Consider the following 15,597-nt stretch of genomic DNA (forward strand, 5'->3'; position numbering starts at 1 on the left):
ATGTCATTTTTTTCTTCTTCCACTGTTGGTTTTCCTCCTCCTCCAGGCGAGGCACTCCTTGTAACTGAGACAGTAAAATAAACTACACTCAGGCATGCACTTGGCCAATTCTCACTTGCAAAGTTTCTACAGTAGAGCAGCTGAGGCCAAGAGCTCAGCCACATGGAGGACAAAATCGTTATCCCCTCCACACTATGGGCTGTATATTCCGATGCCTATGGGTGTGTACGAGCTGTGTAGGGACATCGGAAGCGCATGCACTGAAAACCGGTATTTCCGATTTGTCAAGAATGCTCTTGACAGATTGGATGCCTGCCCTGGAGAAGGGCCCCTGCAGGTGAATAGTTCCACTTTCTGGAGAACCTCCGCCCGCAGAAAACCCTTAGAAATCTTATGCCTGGTCAGCATAAGACTTGAAAAAAGTTTTTTAAACAATTTCACTCATTTTATAATTTAAAAATACTTTTAAAAAAGGTAAGTTTATTTTTGTTTAAAATATTTAATTTATTGTAATTTTAACTCATTTTAAAAACGTGGTAGTTTAAAAAAAATCTATTTAATGTTTTACTGTGTGTTTGGGGTGATCGCCATTCATATATTTGACAGGTCTATCTGTCAAGTGTATGAAGGGTGATTCCCTTCTGCTATTGGCTGGCCTGGCCCACGTGATCCCAGGGACGTTTGCGAACTGCATGCGCCTCTGGGAGACGTGGACCCTACGTGTTTCGAGTTTGGAGAGGCCCAGGAGCGGAAGTGTCCGGACCTCGGGAGCCCTCAGGTAAGTCCGTAGATTTTTTCCAGATCGGAGGCCTCCGCACACAGGAAGCCTCCGATTGGAAAATATGGCCCAATGGCACTGCTTGTTGCTGCCACAATGCCTGGATCACCACATGGTTAGCTTTATTCTTTTGTCATTGCAAGTACCAGAGTGTGGTAATGGGAATTATGACAGAGGACGGCAAATGTCACACCCCTGTTAAAGAAAAGGTTATTAGAAAACAACAACAACAAAAACAACAACTTATATTTATATAGCGCCTTTAACGTAGTGAAACATCCCAAGGCGCTGCACAGGAGTGTTTTAAGACAAAAATTTGACACCGATCCACATAAGGATAAATTAGGGCGGGTGACCAAAAGCTTGGTTGAAAAGGTAGGTTTTAAGGAGTGTCTTAAAGGAGGAAAGAGAGGTAGCGAGGCGGGCAGGTTTAGGCAGGGAATTCCAGGGCTTAGGGCCTAGGTAAAGAAGGCACGGCCACCAACGGTTGAGTGATTATAATCAGGGATCCTCAAGAGGGCAGAATTAGAGGAGCGCAGATATCTCGAGGGGTTGTGGGGCTGAAGGAGATTACAGAGATAGGAAGGGACGAGGTCATGGAGGGATTTGAAAACAAGGATGAGAATTTAGAAATCGAGGCGCTGCTTAACCGGGAGCCAATGTAGGTCAGCGAGCACAGGGGTGATGGGCAAACGGAACTTGGTGTGAGTTAGGACATGGGCAGCCGAGTTTCGGATGACCTCAAGTTTACATAGGGTGGAATGTGGGAGGCCGGCCTGGAGTGCATTGGAATAGTCAAGTCTAGAGGTAACAAAGGTATGGATGAGGGTTTCAGCAGTGGATGAGCTGAGGCAAGGGCAGAGATGGGCGATGTTACGGAGGTGGAAGTAGGCGGTCTTTGTTATGCTGCGGATATGTGATCGGAAGCTCATTTCAGGGTCAAATATGACACCAAAGTTGCAAACAGTGTGGTTCAGCCTCAGACAGATGTTAGGGAGGGGGATGGAGTCAGTGGCTAGCAAACAGAGTTTCTGGCTGGGACCGAAAACAAGGGCTTCGGTTTTCCCAATATTTAATTTTGCTCATCCAGAACTGGATGTCGGACAAGCAGTCTGACAATTTAGAGACCATGGAGGGGTCGAGAGAAGAAGTAGTGAGGTAGAGCTGGGTGTCGTCAGCATACATGTGGAAACTGATGCTGTGTTTTTGGATGATGTCGCCAAGGGGCAACATGTAGATGAGAAATAGGAGGGGGCCAAGGATAGATCCTTGGGGGACACCAGAGGTAACAATGCGGGAGCGGGAAGAGAAGCCATTGCAGGTGATTCTCTGGTTACAATTAGATTGATAAGAATGGAACCAGGCGAGTGCAGTCCTACCCAGCTGGACGACGGTGGAGAGGCGTTGGAGAAGGATGGAGTGGTCAACCGTGTCAAAGGCTGCAGACAAGTCAAGAAGGACGAGGAGTGATAGGTTACCTTTGTCACAGTCACAAAGGATGTCATTTGTGATTTGATGAGAGCAGTTTCGGTACTGTGGCAAGGGCGGAAACCTGATTGGAGGGATTCAAACATGCAATTGCAGGAACGATGGGCATGGATTTGGGAATTGACAACACATTCAAGGACTTTGGAGAGGAAAGGGAGGTTGGAGATGGGGCGGTAATTTGCAAGGACGGAGGGATCAAGGTTTGGTTTTTTGAGGAGACGGGTGATAACGGCAGATTTGAGGGAGAGGGGGACAGTACCTGAGGAGAGAGAACCGCTAATAATGTCAGCTAACATGGGAGCCAGAAAAGGAAATTGGGTGGTCGGCAGTTTGGTGGGAATAGGGTCGAGGGAGCGGGAGGTGGGTCTCATAGACAAGATGAGCGCAGAGAGGTCACGAGGGGAGATCGGCGAGACACTGATGTGAGTTCAGGGCTGGGGCAGGGGGGAACCTTAGAGGAAGTTTGGCACGGTGGGCTAGGGGAAGGAAGGGAAGTGGCAGAGGCAGCTGAACGGATGGTCTCAATCTTAGAGACAAAAAGTCCATGAGCTTCTCACACTTGTTATCAGAGGTGAGGGTGGAGGAGACAGGGGATAGGGGTTTAAGAAGACTGTTAGCAGCAGAGAATAGGAGCCGGGGTTTATCTTTGCATTCCAGAATGATTCTAGAATAGTGAAAATTTTTGGCAGACAAGAGCAGGACCCTATGATGCTTTATGTGGTCCAGCCAGATCTGGCGATGAATGGCTAAACCAGTTGTCCGCCATATCCGTTCAAGTCTGCGTCCCTTGGACTTGAGGAAGCAAAGATGAGAGCTGTACCAGGGGAACGGCCAGGGTGAGAGAGGGTAATTGTTTTAGTAGGGACTCGGGCATCAAAGATAGTGGTGAGTGTGTGGTTGTGCAGATCGGTAGCTGCAGAAATGTCATGGTGAATGGAGGGCCAGAGGCTGGACAGTTGGATTTCATAAGTGCAGTGGTAAGAGAGTTGGGAGAGAGTTTTTTCCAGGGGTGGACACAGAAGGAAGTAGGTTGGAGGTGGGGGGGGGGGGGGGGGCGGGGGGCGGTGGGGGGGGGGGGGCGGTGGGGGGGGTGGCGGGGGGGTGCGTGGGTGGAAGGGGATGTGGGTTGAGAGCGATACGAGGAAATGGTCAGAGCTGGCATTATCTGCAATTGACATGATGGGAGTAGCGAGGCCACGAGATGGCAAGGTCGAGCGGGTGGCCGTGAATATGGGTTGCAGAGTTTACATGGAGGGAGAGATTAAGGGAGGATGGAAGGCTAGTGAACCCAGAGGAGAGAGAGCATGATGAATTGAGATGGAGGTTGTAATCACTGAGGATGAGAAGTCATTTGGTGCAGAGGCTGAGGGAGGAGAATAGTGAAGATATCGCAGTAATAAATTTTTTATGCTACTTGGGTGGGCGGTAGAGAACAAGGATTTTAAATGAGAGGTAAGAGGGGTGGAATAAGGTGAGATGCTCAAAGGAGGAGAAACTGCTGGAGGAATAGTGGGACAGACCAAGGTGTGATTTGGTGATGAGAGCCACACCGCCACCATGGTGGTCTGAGTGGGGCAAGTGGTGGAAGGTATAGCCAGCGTGGAGGCTTCATTTAAGGGTAAGGTGTCATCACCCCTCAGTCAAGTTTCCGTCAGGGCCATGATATTGATGCAGTTATCCATGATAAGCTCATGGATGGCGAGGGCCTTGTTCGCAAGTGAACGGACATTCTGGAGGGAGATGCAGAGAGGGTCAGTGATGGCTGCCCCACTGCCAGCATCCACAGGGTCAGTGCTGGGGGGGATGAGTTGGATGGGGAGAAGATTGGCAAGACTTGTCCCCAGTGGGCACGCTGGGAGGGAAGGTTGGCGAGAGAGTAGGATGGGACCGTTGGGATTGCTGCTCATAAGGCGGCAGTGATGAGTGCCTCGATGGGCCCTTCGTAGGATGCCAAGAGAGGCACAGAGGGAAGCTGCGGGCTTATCTAAGAGGGAGTCAAGCCTGGGATGGCGGCAGGAGAGGAGGAAAGTCGAAGAGTAATGAGTGAATGGGGTAGGTGACGTAAGAAAACTACTAGGCACTTGGTCTAAGTGTTAAAGAAAGCTTTAATCAACTGTTTTACAACATGGAGGTCTAGTTGTGTCCTTCACTAGTTCCTGTTAAGAATGTCCTGCGCAAGCTGGGCCCATGCCCGAGTATTTATACTCTCCCTGGACAGCGCCACCCGTAGGCCGCTCAGTATTATTTCATAAGTCTTTCTTTCATGAATGACTGATTCATGTCAGTAGGGATTTGGGAGGGCAGAGTATCCAAGAGAGGAGAGATGAAAGGAGGCATGATGACAGGAGAGTGCAGTCAGGGAGGGATAGAGAGAAAAGGAAAATAGGGGGAAAAAGTGGAATGGCTCGGGTCCAGAGCGGCAGCCAAAGTGCGCACGCGAATGGATACAGGAAAAGCTCAGGTTACATAGGCCTGTTTAAATGTAATAATTAATGGAATACATATTTCCTGGTAGCAGGGAATATGTTGGGGACAATAGTAGGAAGACCAGGGTCAAAGTCAGAGGTCCTATGGAAGGACAAGCCGACATAAGCAGGATGGGGCCAGTATGGAGCATCGACAAACCGCTGTCCAAAGCAGGTGAGTGAACTCCAGAAGCTATTTGAAGGGTAGAGAGTTCGAGGATGGAGGTTGTTGCTGTAGGAATGAGAGTCGGTAGCGATGTAGAGAGATGATCGCGAAATTGATGCAAGTTGGAGGTCACCGTAGGTCAAAGTGGTGGAGAAAAAGTAAAACTATAAATCAGTAGAACCAGTTCAGCAGTCACACAATCGGAAGTTTAAAGGTAAAAATCTTTTTAACTTTTCAGAGATAGAGACACAGCAGTTAAGTCTTACAGTGTAATCCAGTGCAGAAACGTAATGTAATCCAGTGTAGCGTAAGCATCGAACACAGGCCCCAAGGATTTTTGGTATCAGACTTTTTGAATGATTGTTACTGCTGTTTGACCGACAGCCTGTTTGGAGAAGATGGGAGGGGCCCAGGTGTTCGTGGACAGGAGATTCCAGCCAGGCCTACAAACTAATTATGGGAGAATGGGGGAGAAGGGCAGCACGGTGGCATAGTGGTTAGCACTGTTGCCTCACAGCGCCAGGGACCCGGGTTCGAATCCGGCCTCGGGCGACTGTCTGTGTGGAGTTTGCACATTCTCCCCGTGTTTGCGTGGGTTTCCTCCGGGTGCTCCGGTTTCCTCCCACAGTCCAAAGATGTGCAGGTTAGGTTGATTGGCTATGATAAATTGACCCTTAGTGTTAGGGGGATTAAATACGTGGGGTTACGGGGATAGGGTGGGATATGTGTTGGTGTAGGGGTTACGGGGATCGGGTGGTATATGTGTCGGTGCAGGCTCGATGGGCCGAAATGGCCTCTATCTGCACTGTGGGGTTTCTGTGATTCTGTGATTTCTGTGAATGTCTGGGCAGGCAGAATTCTGTGGGAAGACAATGCGTCTGGATAGGTGATTCATATGAACAAGCACCTGAAGAGATAGCCCCGAAAGGCGGGAACCGGACAAAAGAGGGCCATTGTAAATTAATGGGAAGCCACTTAACCCAGGATCAGGTGAGAAGTGCGGCCCATCATCTACCATTAACGCCAGCACCTAGATGGGATAGCCCCGAAAGGCGGGAAACCAGACAAAGAAGACAAAGAAAGGGTAATTAAAAAGACATCAATGCAACTACACAGACCAGAGTGAACTTTTGGGATATAGAAAAGGCAGTTTTGCCATTTTCTCTCTCTCTCTCGCTTGCTCTAAACCACCACGAGCGTCAAGAGCCTCGCCTTGCTCTTCGACTGTAGGAACAAACCTCAAAACTGGGACTTGGATACTGCATCGGCAATACGGAACCAGGGGACACGTTCTACACAGGGAAGCAGCGAGCAAGAAAACGGACAATCGGGGTGAGCATTGTCCAAGCCTACACATCCTTAAGACCACTGGTATTGTGTGAGGGGGTGTTGTGTCTCGCAACCAATCCAGAGGGGTTTAGTGGGGAGGTTCTGTGTGTATTTTTTACTCTGTATGCAACACAGTGTGATTTTAGGCATCTTAATACGAGACAGGGGCCTGTTCGACGGGCCAAGTTGTATTGTTGTACTGTTTGTTTTACGCCACCAGGCATTTTATGTACTGGAGGCGGGTGTGTGTGTTAACCTTATTAAACACCATACGGTTGAGTCTGAAAAGCTTGTCTGTGTCCCAATCCTGTTCACCGTAATTCCTGTCGTATAGAACTAAGTAGGAGGGGTGATTCGAACAACCAAAGCAAACCACCTACAGAATTGGTGACCTTCGGCAGGACGATAGGTTGTGTGAACAGGATCATGGAAAGTTTAGAGGGCAAGAGATCTGCAATGGGGGACAGAATTTCCTCTTATGTGTTTGGTAAAGTTAATGTGTCTCAGCAGTGGGTGCCGGAGATGTTGTGTTCTGACAGTCCTCAGGATAGGGCTGTGGAATGGACAGGGAGCAAGGAGCATAAAAAGTCTAAGGAAAAGGCGATTTGGCTCCTGTGCCTGCAGAAACAGGTCCAACTGCTCAGGGAGCAGGTTGGAAAGCTGCAGGCCGAGCTCAGGGAATCAGAAGAAAAGTCAGACGCAAGGGGGATAGTGGGTAGTAGACTAGTGGAGGAGCTGCATGAGGAAAGACAGGAGAAACGCGCACAGGAGGAAACCTCCCGTAACACCGGGGAGTACCTACAGTGCCAGATCACCAAGGCCAAGCTCAATGAGCAGGCTGTAAGGGAGGAGAATGCCCGCTTAACGGGTAAAGTTGACGGGCTAGAGGGGCAGCTTAGAGACATAAAGTCAGCCTACAGGGTAGCCAGGAGCAGGGGGTACGAGGATCTAAACCACTGGCCCTGTGAGGAAAGGATAAAAGGTCCGACCCAAGCCCTGTCCAAAGCCAGAGGGATGGTTTGCTTAACAACCCCGGGGGACGCTCTGGTGCACTGGGAAGATGAAAGACAGGGGTCTGAGGATTGGGTCTGGGATAGGGAAGTCCCACCGGCGCCGGAAGCGCCACCGAGACCAATTTATCCTCTGCAGCAGCAAATGTACGGTCCGCCCGCACAAAACGGTGCTCAGGGCCCGCTGCAGAGCGATTACGTGGGCCCATTTACTACCCTACAACTGCAGGCTATGATAGCAAGCATGCCCAAAATAAGAAAAGAAGGGGTCCCCTCCGTTCACTTCATGGAAGTGGAGCAAATTGGGGGATCAGTGGGTGTAGTGAGGGCAAAACTCACAGGCTGTTACTATTTTCCCTGGATGGAAAATTGTACCAGGCCCTGTCCGCAGCCACTAAGCTGGGGCAGGGAACCACGGCAGGTTTAAAGGAGGAAATCCTGAGAGCCATGGGACATACCCATGGTAGTCCGTTCTCCCGAGTGGAGAGAATGCTGCAGCTGGCTGGCGAAGCACCACAGGCATTCGCAGACAGGCTATGGCCGGTATACGAAAAGGCCACAGGTGGGATACTAGAAAGGTTACAGCCGAAAGGGGGCCCCAGGAATCACTGGCTCAGGACCCTCGTGGCAAACAGTTTGCCACGAATAAGGGCAAAAGCAGAAGCCTGGTTTGACACTGAAGACCTCGCGAATACGGAGGCAGGCGTGCTCAGAAAGCTGAGTCTAGCCTTTAAGGCCGATTTCGAAGAGGAGGTCAAAACAAAGGGAAGGGGCCACAAAATGAAAGCCAGTGAGGATAATAGGAAGGAATGGCGTCAGGAAGGGGTTAGTGCAGAAAAGGCAAGGACATGTTTTGGGTGTGGGAAGATGGGACACTGGAGGCGAGAGTGCCCGACCCAGAAAAAGGGGCAAGGCTGAGGGGATCCTTCGGTGCAAAAGGCACAGACTGTCGAAGCGAAGGGGGTGACCGGGGAACCGTTTGACGTTCTGGTGGCAGCCCGCCGGATGGTTTTGTGCAGGAGAAAGGGAGGGTAGACACTGCCACGAGCAGTGTGATTCCCCACCGCTCCCGTATGCCCAACATCCTGACTAGAGCGCACCCAGCCTGAGTACCTGTGTTCGCTCACGTACGATGAGTGGGGCAGACCTTGTATGAAGATGCGGGCGGAGATGGTACATGGGAAGTACTTGGTGGACACCAGGGCCTTGTGCACGGTGATCCATTCAAGGGACCCGACCAATTCACCCTGGTCTAGCAGGGTCTCATTCAGTCTCGTGGGGTTCACAGGGAACGAGCAGGCGGGGGCAATGTCCAAACCTTTGGCCATAGAACTAGGGTCCCTCCATACCACGTGGGAGTGCATCCTGATAAAGTGGGAACAGCCAGGGTCAGGAGTCCTGGGGGCCGACTTTATGTTAGCCCATCATATAATAGTGGATTTGAGGAATCACTGCCCTTGGGGAGCGGCGAGTTCCGATAAGGAGGGAGAAGTTATAGTAATCCCTAAGGACGGGGATCACTATATACATAAGGTCAAGGCCCACTCTAAGACAGAGCCCAGAGGGGAAAGTAACCAAAGGGCCGACGAGTTTCTATGTTTCTATGTTTCTATGAGTTGGCCAAGCAGGGGGCCAGGAAAGGAGAATTCTGGGATCCCTATGAAGTAGGCCCGGTAGCAGCAATCCGGGACAAGGGAGAAACACTGGGGGTAACTTTGGCCCCGGACGTAAAACAAGTCCAAGCCCAAGATCCCATCCTTAAGCTATCATGGGGAAGAAGGAAAAGGGCGAACAGGTAGAGGGTCCGTTCGAAGCAGCGGCCATTACCGTTAAAGAGGGGATGCTATTTAAAGGGGATCGGTGGATAGCTCCCAAGCGGTACCAGAGGGAATTCCTCCAGTTGGCCCAGGTGTGGGACACCCAGGGCCTGAAACTACCTGGCAGAGGGTAGAACAGGCAGGGTGGTGTTCGCAAGTCAGGGAGGATGTCTGCGACTTTTGCGCGGACTGCCTGGTGTGCGCAGTAAACAACCCCGATCCTCAGCGGAGGAAAGTCCCCATAGGACACACAAGGAGGGTAGAGGGACCATGGCAGTCCCTCCAGGTCGATTACATTGGACCACTACCCACCACACAGGCAGGTAACAAATACTGCCTAGTCCTGGTGGACGTGTTCTCCAAATGGGTGGAAGCCTTCCCTTGCCGAGCAGCCACGGCTTTGGCGACGGCAAGAATTCTGGTAAAGGAAGTGTTCTTCCGGTGGGGACTGCCACAGGTCATGGAGTCCGACCAAGGGAGTCATTTCATGGGGCAAGCAATGCAGGCCACCATGAAGCTTTTAGGGATTGAGGGGAAGTGGCATGTGGCTCACAACCCACAGTCATCAGGGGTTGTGGAGCGCCTTAACCGGACGATTAAAGAAAGTCTAAGGAAAGGGACAGGGTCGTCCCCGATAAAGTGGGATGAGGTCCTGCCGTTAGTTTTAATGGGTGCCCGGGCCAGCCTCTCCAGAAGCATAGGGTATTCCCCGCATGAGTTCATGACCGGGAGGGTCATGCACACCCCCACCCACGTTTTGGCACCGGTCCTAACGGAAGCCCAAGTCCAGGAAGTAAACTGGGACAAGTTTGTACAGAATCTGTATGATAAATTAAAACAGATTCACTGGCAGGCAGCCAGTAACATGGTGAATCAGCACCGGAAAAATCAGTTGCTGCTCGAGCCCCAGAAAACCCACGAGTGGAAGGTGGGAGACCAGGTAATGGTACGGAACTATGCCCGGGTTGAGGCATTTGAGTCACTGTACATGGGGCCAAATAGCATAGTGGAAAAGGCAAGCCCCATTGTGTACGCGGTTAAACTCCCAAAACGCACAAAGTGGTTCCATATTAACCAGTGCAAGCGGTTTAACCCAGGGGAGAGAACACAAAAGTAAAACAACACCAAGGCCCAATAATGAGCATGGTGGACGCGGGTCTTCCTCCCATGATTTGGGACAACGATGACCCGGTGATCGGGACAGTAAGGAGGAGCAGTAGGGTCCCACGGCTGAGGACGCCTCCTTACACGCGAGAAGAGCTTTAGCGGGGGCAGCCGGCAACACGGGTAGTGATGTACATGGTCTTAATGTACATAGTTCTTGTATATAACAAAGCCAGACCTGTGGAGGTAAACCCTCTCACAGAAAGAGATTGTTGTTTTTTGTTTCATAGGAAGCCGAGGATGGAATGGAGACAGTCCTGAGACTGAACGTGATCTTGATGTTGGCCGGAACGGGGCACAGCAGGAGAGGGGACACCGAGTCGTCCCTCCTCTACGGCTGTACTGGGGGGACGGACCCACTGTGACTGGGAGATAGGAGGGTGGACACAGACGGGATGGCAGCCTACTTCCATGAGGGAAGATGGCCAGAGTGCCTGGGGTCCAATTCGACGAAATACTCCAGCCACGCCGGGTTCACGTATGGGGAGGCTTCTGTACCATGTCCCCAACTGAAGATCACAGCCACACGGGTTAGGGTGACCGAGGGCAAGTGCGTGTGCTTAAGATGCAAGGGACACATTCCCCTGGGACGGTGGTGGTGGCTTAGGAAGTTGAGTCAGGACAAGGGAAACAGGTCAGCGGACTGGGAAAGACTGGGGAACGACATGTACCGACAGATCACGGGGACGAAGGGGGGAGTGGAAGTGTGCTGGAACAAGTGGTGGAAGGAGGAACAGGGGATTTATGTGTGTGTGCGGGGTCAGAACGGATCTGCCCAGCGGGTGTGTCGATTGCTTTCCTACGACAATGGCAGGATTTCCTGGGCCAGTATGGGATGGAATTGGAGTTTGAATGCTTGCGTAGTCCCAGACCCTCCCAACACAATAAATTCCACAGAACTGGTAGTGCACGATAGGAAGCCCCTGCCCACAGCCCCACCGGTACAAGAGACAAAAGTTAGGTGTCCCGCCACCACACCAGGCCCAGGGAATGGTTTAGTTCTAGTCCCGACCGGGAAGGTTTTATTCCAGGATGTACATTACGCGGCCGCGTCAGTCATCTTAAATTTAACCCGGGTGCAGCTGTCCGAGTGGCGTCCGAAGGAGACTGAGCAGTTTTACGAAGCCCTTATTAAAGAAATGTTCTGCCAATTTTTCGAGCTCAGCTACGGGGATGCGAGTCAGGAGAAACTGTATGGCATGGATGCATACGATAGAGGCAATCCGGGTAGACAAAGGCGAGGGACAGTTAATGACATGGCCATGGCTTTTAGCATGGGCATGTCCCTCGTCGATAGTATGGATGATATCCAGCTGCAGATGCAGATTATGAGTTTAAAGGATCAGCTGCGAAAGATACTGGGGGAAGGGAACGAGGTGGAAGGTTTGGAGCTAAAAGAAGACCAGGCGATGACCATTCATTTAAAAGAGGTCATCACTGAGCTGGAGACACACGCCAAGACCATCAACGATTTGATACGGGAGGACAGGAATGCCTCGGCACAGGTAGCCAGAAGCGATGTGTGTGTGTTGTACGGTGCATGGTTGCTAAACGAGGGACGCAGTAATCTGGAGGACTTACAACAAGGTTGCGTCCCGTCGTGGGTTAGCAACCGGCACCTCACAGCGCTCAGCCCGTATCATAATTCGATGAGCCCGCGTCAGCTCCGATTAGCTTCCGAAGCCTACCCAGTCCCAGTTGATTGCAGACGGTCCAACCACACGGTTATGGGGATTGTGCTGCGGATGCTGGTAATGGGTGGGTCACCGCAGCCAGTGCCGGTATACCGGGTCGATAACATTGGCATCTTGAGGGGCAGGATGCATGACCCATGATATCATGGGGCCCCAACGTTTGTTATAAAGTGGGAGCACGCCATGACCGGCACTGACCTCAAGGGGTGCCAGAGCAGGGGCGCACACGTGACATTGTGTCCCCAACACCTGAACACGTTCGATAGACCAGTGTGTGGGTTTGAATCGGAAAGTGCAGAGCCCATTAATTGCACCATGGAGGTGATGGCCCAGAGCCACTTTCCACCCCAGGTAACATACGCGGGCGACGGGATGTACTGCGTCACGACAAGCGTGGACCAGTATTGGGTACACAATGATACTTGGTGCCCGGTCACCGATTCGACTTTCTGCTTCAAACCCCACACAGAAGTTCAGGTGGCGCAAGAGCGCATCCTTCCCATTTCAGAGCCACCCACAGTACACCTCGTGGTAAACAACAAGGTACGGAATCTGCAGCAGTACGTTACACGGTTCGGGTAGGAGATACAGCCTCTGCTCGAACACCTCACAAAATTAATAAAAGCCATTGAGCTGTCACAAAAACATTTTTACACGCTCAAACAGTGAAACCGGGACACAGGGGAGGAAATTAAAGGGATGATTTCCCTATCCTGGTGGAACATTGGGTTAAATGTCGAGATCCCTCCATGGATCCGGATATGTTCGCACGTTCTTGTAATTATACAGAGTTTGGTGGTATTGTACTTGTTACGGCTCTCCTGTAAAAAGCGAAGCAAGGCACTCCAAAGTCGTTGGCAGGCCCTGATTAAAGGGTAACCAGGAGTTTTGTTCTCTGTAAAAAGTTGTATAAATATGTATTTGTGATTTAAGAACAGAACCTGGGGATTTTAAAGGTAATGAACGGCTTGGTTGGGGCTCACGATACTTCTACACAGTGGAAGAAGACAAGGATGCTTGATAGTACAGTGGGGACATTGAAATATCAAAGGGGGTCTGTAAGCATCGAATGCAGGCCCCAAGGATTTTTGGTATCAGACTTTTTGAATGATTGTTACTGCTGTTTGACCAACAGCCTGTTTGGAGAAGATGGGATGGGCCCAGGTGTTCGTGGACAGGAGATTCCAGCCAGGCCTACAAACTAATTATGGGGGAATGTCTGGGCAGACAGAATTCTCTGGGAAGACAATGGGTCTGGATAGGTGACTCATACGAACGAGCATCTAGATGCGATAGCCCCGAAAGGCGGGAACCGGACAAAAGAGGGCCATTGTAAATTAATGGGAAGCCACTTAACCCAGTGTTGCGCCCGTGTATAATAAGACACAGACTGCGGAGAACGGTACAACAGGTGTTTACTCAACGTGGCTCATAGTGGAACTGATCTGTACAGATTACTACTCAGGGCTATATACAGGTGTGGTCACTGCCGGTACTGCAGTATACATGAGCTGTAAAAGATAGTTCCCCACTTAAAGGTATATACATTACAATTCCTCCCCTTTTAGATTAACAGTACCATAACACTCATTTAACAATTAAATATCAAACTAATTACAATGAACACTTTTAACATGCAACATTAGCTGAAAATAGTCTATTTATATATTCAGTCTTTGGGGAGGCTTCCTGATCCTTTCTGGATAGCGCCTTTCCCGAGTGTCTTGCTCTTGGTGCGGAGGCGATTCTGGCCCCCTGTCGTCGGTTGGTTCATCAGCTTCCGATGCTACTGTTTCTGGGGTAGATGCGACCTGTACGTCGGGTTCATCACCAGGTACGTATGGGCGAGGCATGGGGTTGACTTGTTCCTGTGACTCTAGGATCTGGTCAGCATGGCGTCTCACGATGCTCTCCCCAACGTCCACTGTGTACATTAGTGGGCCCTGCCGTGTGCATATCGTTCCTGGCTGCCATTTTTCTATTCGGTAGTTGCGGGCCAAGACTGGTTGCCCTACATTGAAGCTCCTTGTTGGCTTCTCATGGATGTGCTGGAATTGCTTACTCTCAACATCTCTTCGTACGTTTGGTCTGAGCAAATCCAGGCGAGATCTTAACCTTCGGTTAAAGAACATCATTGCTGGGGCCTGGTTGGTGACTGCATGTGTCGCATTCCGGTAGGCGAACAGGAAATTGTCCACCTTGTGCTGCAGCGGAATGTTGTCATTGTACATAGCCTTTATTGCCTTCTTAAAGGTTTGTACGAACCTCTCAGCCAATCCATTTGTGGCTGGATGATACGGGGCGGATGTGTAATGCCTTACTCCATTCTTTTTCAAGAACCTCCGGAACTCTTCGGACACAAACTGTGGTCAGTTGTCGGAGCAAATCTGTTCTGGCAAGCCATTCCTGGCAAAAATGGTCCGTAGGACTGCAATAGTTTTCTCCGTGGTGGAGGACATTTTGATGACCTCAGGCCATTTCGAGTGCGCATCCACGGCTATTAAAAACATTGAGTGCATGAATGGACCAGCAAAATCAATATGCACCCGTTGCCATGCAGATGAGGGCCACTCCCATGGGTGTAGAGGGGCCTGTGGTGGTGCATTTTGGACTTTCTGGCATCCTGAGCAGCTCTTGGTCGGGTCCTCGATTTGTTTATCGATTCCCGGCCACCACACATAAGCCCTGGCTAGGCTTTTCATTTTTACCCCTCCCAGATGACCCTCATGAAGCTCATTGAGCACTCTATCCCTTAACTTGGGTGGAATTACCACTCGGGATCCACACATCAAGGTCCCCCGGCACACTGACAGCTGTTCTCTCCTTGTCGAGAATGCTGGCAACAGTGAGTCGCCATGTGCTGGCCATCCCTTCACCGTCAAATCATATACCCGAGACAGTGTTGGGTCATTTCGGGTTTCCTTTTCGATACAAGCGTTAGTTACCGGTAGGTGTTCAACTATAGTCGAATGGAATATTTCGACAGGATCCACTGCTGGTGCTTCCTCCGCAGTAGGCAGTGGCAGGCGTGATAGCCCATCAGCATTTCCATGCTGTTTCGTGCCCTTATATTCAATCTCATAGTGGTGCGGCCCTAGAAAAAGTGACCATCTTTGTAGTCGTTGCGCAGTCATCACCAGAACGCCCTTCTTCAGATTAAAAATGGAGACAAGAGGCTGGTGATCAGTCAGCAAGGTGAATTTCTGCCCGTGCAGATAGTGATTGAACTTTTTCACTCCCCACACTAGGCTGAGGGCCTCCCTGTAAATCTGGGCGTAGTTACGCTCGGCTGAGGTTAGTGATCGTGACGCAAAGACTATTGGCCTCTCTGAGCCGTCCGAGAATTTGTGCGACAGCACCGCTCCAATGCTGTAGGGTGACGCATCACATGCCAACCGAATTGGTAATGCTGGGTTGTAATGGGCCAATACCTCTTTTGATGTGATTAGTGTTTTGCTCTTCTGGAAAGCTCGTCTACATTCGTCACTCCACTTCCATGGCACCCCAGTTTGCAGTAGGGTGTTCAGTGGGTGTAGTATTGTAGACAAATTTGGCAAGGACTTATGGTAGTAGTTTACCAGCCCGAGGAACAACCTCATTTGTGACACATTTTCCGTTGCTGGAGCCTTGACTACTGCCTCAATCTTCTCTGGGGACTTATGTAACCCCTCTTTATCGATAACGTG

Source organism: Somniosus microcephalus, chromosome 13 (genome assembly GCF_052327205.1).
Source record: "Somniosus microcephalus isolate GS21.2 chromosome 13, FLI_Smic_1.0, whole genome shotgun sequence".
NCBI lineage: Eukaryota > Metazoa > Chordata > Chondrichthyes > Squaliformes > Somniosidae > Somniosus > Somniosus microcephalus.